Consider the following 6,000-nt stretch of genomic DNA (forward strand, 5'->3'; position numbering starts at 1 on the left):
AACGTTACAATATTATGGTCAAAAAAAAAAAAATACGCAAATAATCAAGATTTAATTAAGTATGAAAGTGGGATAAATTATTTTACACATGCTCTGATTATGGCAGCACTAAACAAGCTATATTAATCTTTTTCTTTGAGAGAGTTTTATTTCATGGTGTTTCAATATGGCTGCCGACCTGACTTCACACTTACCGTTTTTTCAAAGGTTGTTTCTGCTTATTTGAGCAATAAATGACTAAAATGAACACTTAGAAATAAAGATAATGCACTTAACATTTATTTTTCTGGTTACTGGTGATATCTTTCTCTTACTGAAATAATATCGCTTTCAGACATAGATATAACATATACTTCACTTCCTGACGTAATTATATAACCCTGAATGACATACATATTTCAGATTTTTAAGTTTATATTTTTAAAACTATTTTTTTGCCATTAACTAATATTTAACTTTCGATAAAATTAATTTACAGACAAAGGATCCTGAAGTTAACGGCAGCCATCTTGAAAATTTGACGTAATGTAGAATTTCCTAAATCTCTCTGAGGGTTAAGGTTATTCATCAGTCACTCTCTATCATTTCATTAATATTTCAATCAATATTTTTATTCATTTATTTATTTATTTATTTATTTTTAAGGTTAATATACACAAGGATATTGGCAGAGAAAAAAAATGAACACTGAGATAATTATACTCACAAGAAATGCACATTTTATTTATTTCTGATACAATTTTGCTTAAATAAAAATCAATGCATGCAAAAACTATAATCAAAATATTTATAGACAGGGTCCTTCAAATCCACACTGCTGGCTGGTGCTGTTACCTGACCACCTCTTACGTTCTCTGAAATAATGTTTTATCAGGCCTCTCACAATATCTTACCCTGAACAGGATGCTAACTAGGTGTGTGTGTGTGTGTGTGTGTGTGTGTGTGTGTGTGTGTGTGCTATGCAAGGTTAGAGAGAGAGAGAGAGAGAGAATATTATTTTCTTCTAAACCTTATCTTTTTTTTCTTTTAATTATCATCTTTTTTTCCTCCTCCTCCTCCTTTTCATTTCCTTCCCCTTTCTAAATCACTCAACACACACCCAGATACACCAAAAACACACCAAAACACACCCAAAACACACCAAAACACACCAGAACACACCCATTACACCCAAAACACACCAGAACACACCCAAAACACACCAGCACACACCAAACACACCCAGACACACCCAATACACCCAGAACACACCCAGACATACCCAGATACACCCAGAACACACTCAAATACACCCAGACACACCAGAACACACCCAAAACACACCAAACACACCCAATACACCCAAAACACACCAGAACACACCAAACACACCCAGACACACCCAGATACACCCAAAACACACCAGAACACACCCAGACACACCCAATACACCCAGAACACACCCGGACACACCCAAATACACCCAAACACACCCAGACACACCCAGATACACCCAGAACATACCCAGACACACCCAGATACACCCAATACACCCAGAACACACCCAGACACACCCAGATACACCCAATACACCCAGAACACACCAGAACACACTCAAATACACCCAGACACACCCAAACACACTCAAATACACCCAGACACACCCAAACACACCCAAATACACCCAAAACACACCCAAATACACCCAAAACACACCCAGACACACCCAATAACGGTTTCTACACATGGTTTAGAGGTCCACTCAACAAATGGAGAGGACACAAAAGCAAAAGGATTCACTTGGAAAATATTTGCCTTATAAATTGTTTTAATGTTCTGTTATGTTAGGCTACAAAATATTTAACTCTCTCTCTCTCTCTCTCTCTCTCTCTCTCTCTCTCTCTCTCTCTCTCTCTCTCTCTCTCTCTCTCTCTCTCTAGGCATAATTGATAAGAAAAATATATGATAATTTGTGCCTAGATACTTGTACCATAATTATTATTTTATTTATTTATTTATTTATTTTTTTATGTAGGAAGGTCACCGGCCAAGGGCAACAAAAATCTAATAAAAAAAATGCCCACTGAAATGTCAGTCCCATAAAAGGGTCAAAGCAGTGGTCAAAAATTGATGGATAAGTGTGTTGAAACCTCCCTCTTGAAGGAATTCAAGTCATAGGAAGGTGGAAATACAGAAGCAGGCAGGGAGTTCCAGAGTTTACCAGAGAAAGGGATGAATGATTGAGAATACTGGTTAACTCTTGCATTAGAGAGGTGGACAGAATAGGGGTGAGAGAAAGAAGAAAGTCTTGTGCAGCGAGGCCGCGGAAGGAGGGGAGGCATGCAGTTAGCAAGATCAGAAGAGCAGTTACCATGAAAATAGCGGAAGAAGACAGCTAGAGATGCAACGTTGCGGCAGTGAGAAAGAGGCTGAAGACAGTCAGTTAGAGAGGAGTTGATGAGACAAAAAGCTTTTGATTCCACCCTGTCTAGAAGAGCAGTATGAGTGGAACCCCCCCAGACATGTGAAGCATACTCCATACATGGACGGATAAGGCCCTTGTACAGAGTTAGCAGCTGGGGGGGTGAGAAAAACTGGCAGAGACGTCTCAGAACACCTAACTTTATAGAAGCTGTTTTAGCTAGAGATGAGATGTGAAGTTTCCAGTTCAGATTATAAGTAAAGGACAGACCAAGGATGTTCAGTGTAGAAGAGGGGACAGTTGAGTGTCATTGAAGAAGAGGGGATAGTTGTCTGGAAGGTTGTGTCGAGTTGATAGATGGAGGAATTGAGTTTTTGAGGCATTGAACAATACCAAGTTTGCTCTGCCCCAATCAGAAATTTTAGAAAGATCAGAAGTCAGGCGTTCTGTGGCTTCCCTGCATGATATGTTTACAAAGTCCTCCTCTGTTTTACTGCAGGTTAATTTTTGATGCTGAGAATGCTGGGAAAATCTGGTACTATCATAGAACTTAGGCTGGATATGGAGAGAGAGAGAGAAAGAGAGAGAGAGAGAGAGAGAGAGAGATTAATAACTAGTGAAAATAAATCAGAATTGCGAATTATCAGGATACAGTTTTCAGTAATTATCAGATTCACTATAACCTTAGAGGTCATTATATGCATACTGTCATGTGTGTGTGTGTGTGTGTGTGTGTGTGTGTGTGTTTTAATAAATTCACTAACTTAGCCTTCCTGCAACTCAGAATTTCCAGGTATCATAAGGAAGAAAATGTTTTTGTTGTCTACTCATCAGGTATTCAGCGCTCCCTAATCACCCAATCTTACTGAATCAACCTAATTATGGCTCGGTATGTTATATCAGCACAATCTAATCGTATCATCTTACGTAGCTAACTAACCACACTTAGACAAACCTACCCCAATCAGACCTAGCCAGTCTAATTATCAGGTATTCAGCGCTACCTAATCACCCAATCTTACTGAATCAACCTAATTACGGCTTGCTATGTCATATCAGCCCAATCTAATCGCATCACCTTATATAGCTGACTAACTAAAGGGACTGCCACAGAAGAGAAAAACAAATTATTATAAATGTAAAAAATATATATAAATTAGACCAAACAGTCATGTTGAACTCCTTACAATAATTAGTTATATAAAAAAAAATATTTAGGCCCGTTTCTACTTGACTTTGAACCAACATAAACCACAACAAACAGACGCCATATTGGTTGTGTACCCCTTGATCCTACACGAGACCAAGGGAGAGAGACGAGTTAAAGGAAGATCTCAATTTACTACTGAACTACAAAGGGAGCGAGGAATGTGACAAAAAGGGAGCAGTAAGTAGCAGGCAGGGTGTGTTAACATATAGCAGGAAGCAGATATGGCAGTGGAAGTTATTGGGGTTTTCAAGGTTCTAATAGTTTAACAGGCTGCGGTGGAAGTTATTGGGGTTTTCAAGGTTCAGTGTTTGGGTGTGTGTGGCAGTGTTTGGGTGTGTGTGGCAGTGTTTGGGTGTGTGTGGCAGTGTTTGGGTGTGTGTGGCAGTGTTTGGGTGTGTGTGGCAGTGTCTGGGTGTGTGTGGCAGTGTTTGGGTGTGTGTGGCAGTGTTTGGGTGTGTGTGGCAGTGTTTGGGTGTGTGTGGCAGTGTTTGGGTGTGTGTGGCAGTGTTTGGGTGTGTGTGGCAGTGTCTGGGTGTGTGTGGCAGTGTCTGGGTGCGTGTGGCAGTGTTTTGATGTGTGTGGCAGTGTTTGGGTGTGTGTGGCAGTGTCTGGGTGTGTGTGGCAGTGTCTGGGTGCGTGTGGCAGTGTTTTGATGTGTGTGGCAGTGTTTGGGTGTGTGTGGCAGTGTCTGGGTGTGTGTGGCAGTGTCTGGGTGTGTGTGGCAGTGTTTGGGTGTGTGTGGCAGTGTCTGGGTGTGTGTGGCAGTGTTTGAGTGTGTGTGGCAGTGTCTGGGTGTGTGTGGCAGTGTCTGGGTGTGTGTGGCAGTGTTTGAATGTGTGTGGCAGTGTCTGGGTGTGTGTGGCAATAGTTTAACAGGCTGCAGTGGAAGTTATTGGGGTTTTCAAGGTTCCAGGGATAGTTTAACAGGCTGTAGTGGAAGTTATTGGGGTTTTTCAAGGTTCTAATAGTTTAACAGGCTGCAGTGGAAGTTATTGGGGTTTTCAGGGTTCCAGGGATAGTTTAACAGGCTGCGGTGGAAGTTATTGGGGTTTTCAAGGTTCCAGGGATAGTTTAACAGGCTGCAGTGGAAGTTATTGGGGTTTTCAAGGTTCCAGGGATAGTTTAACAGGCTGCGGTGGAAGTTATTGGGGTTTTCAAGGCTCCAGGGATAGTTTAACAGGCTGCGGTGGAAGTTTTTGGGGTTTTCAAGGTGTTTCATGATTTTAATAGTTTAATGCAGTTCTTCCCCACACTTCTCCTTCCTCACAGACCTTCCTCCATGTTCCCTCCACCTTCCCTCCAATCCTGACTATCCTATGTCTCTTGGTTCATATTTAAAATAGTGCTTTTGTTAGATAGTCTGACATCACCACCAGCCATTTTCTCCTCCACCACCCTCTATTCTTTCCTCCATATCTCCCTCCATAAGTTACCTCCACACTTCTCCTTCCTCACAGACCTTCCTCCATGTTCCCTCCACCTTCTCTCCAATCCTGACTATCCTGCAAGTCTTGCTTCATAGTTAAAATAGTGCTTTTGTTAGATAGTCTGACATCACCACCAGCCATTTTCTCCTCCACCACCCTCTATTCTTTCCTCCATATCTCCCTCCATAAGTTACCTCCACACTTCTCCTTCCTCACAGACCTTCCTCCATGTTCCCTCCACCTTCCCTCCAATCCTGACTATCCTGTGTCTCTTGGTTCATAGTGAAAATAGTGCTTCTTTGACCTGTGCTCTCTCTGGCAGGCTCTGTTGAAGAACCAGGACAGGGCAGGGAAGGTGAATGGCCCATCTATATTCCCTGACCTCTGCACTTCACACCGCAAGAATTTGATGCACATGTTGAAAAACCATCAAAAGGTGTGTGTGTGTGTGTGTGTGTGTAGTAGTAGTAATAGTAATATAGGAACATAATAAAAATAATCAAAAAATACTATGAATTTCTTACTGGAGGTGTTACTAACTCTCTCTCTCTCTCTCTCTCTCTCTCTCTCTCTCTCTCCTCTCTCTCTCTCTCTCTCTCTCTCTCTCTCTCTCTCTCTCTCTCTCTCTCTCTCTCTCTCTCTCAGCTGCAAGACATCAAAAGGAGATGCATCAAGGCAAAGGAAGAGCTGTCGGAGAATTTGCACGTTAGACTGAAGTAAGTATTCACAGCAGCAGCAGGAGGAGGAGGAGGAGGAGGAGGAGGAGGAGGAGGAGGAGGAGGAGAATCAGCTGTTCCTTTTTTGGTAATGATATTTGTTTGTTTGTTTGTTTTCTTTCTCAGTTTCTCTCCTTCCTTCCTTATTTTCTTGTTATCATCATTGTCCTTCTCTTTTCATTATTCACTTTGAGCTGTGTTGTCACTTGTTCCTCTTTCTTCTCTCCCTCCATTACAAAATTTTCC

General features: G+C 41.6%; 1 long non-coding RNA gene across 1 annotated transcript; it reads left to right on the forward strand.

The window, feature by feature from the left end:
• The first annotated feature begins 3,630 nt into the window (after positions 1 to 3,630).
• On the forward strand, positions 3,631 to 5,756 carry LOC135112215 (uncharacterized). Its single transcript, XR_010274162.1, has 3 exons — positions 3,631 to 3,788; positions 5,361 to 5,474; positions 5,684 to 5,756. It is a non-coding gene; the product is annotated as an uncharacterized LOC135112215 (long non-coding RNA).
• Positions 5,757 to 6,000: the final 244 nt, after the last annotated feature.

The sequence above is a fragment of the Scylla paramamosain genome, chromosome 23, assembly GCF_035594125.1.
Source record: "Scylla paramamosain isolate STU-SP2022 chromosome 23, ASM3559412v1, whole genome shotgun sequence".
Lineage (NCBI taxonomy): Eukaryota > Metazoa > Arthropoda > Malacostraca > Decapoda > Portunidae > Scylla > Scylla paramamosain.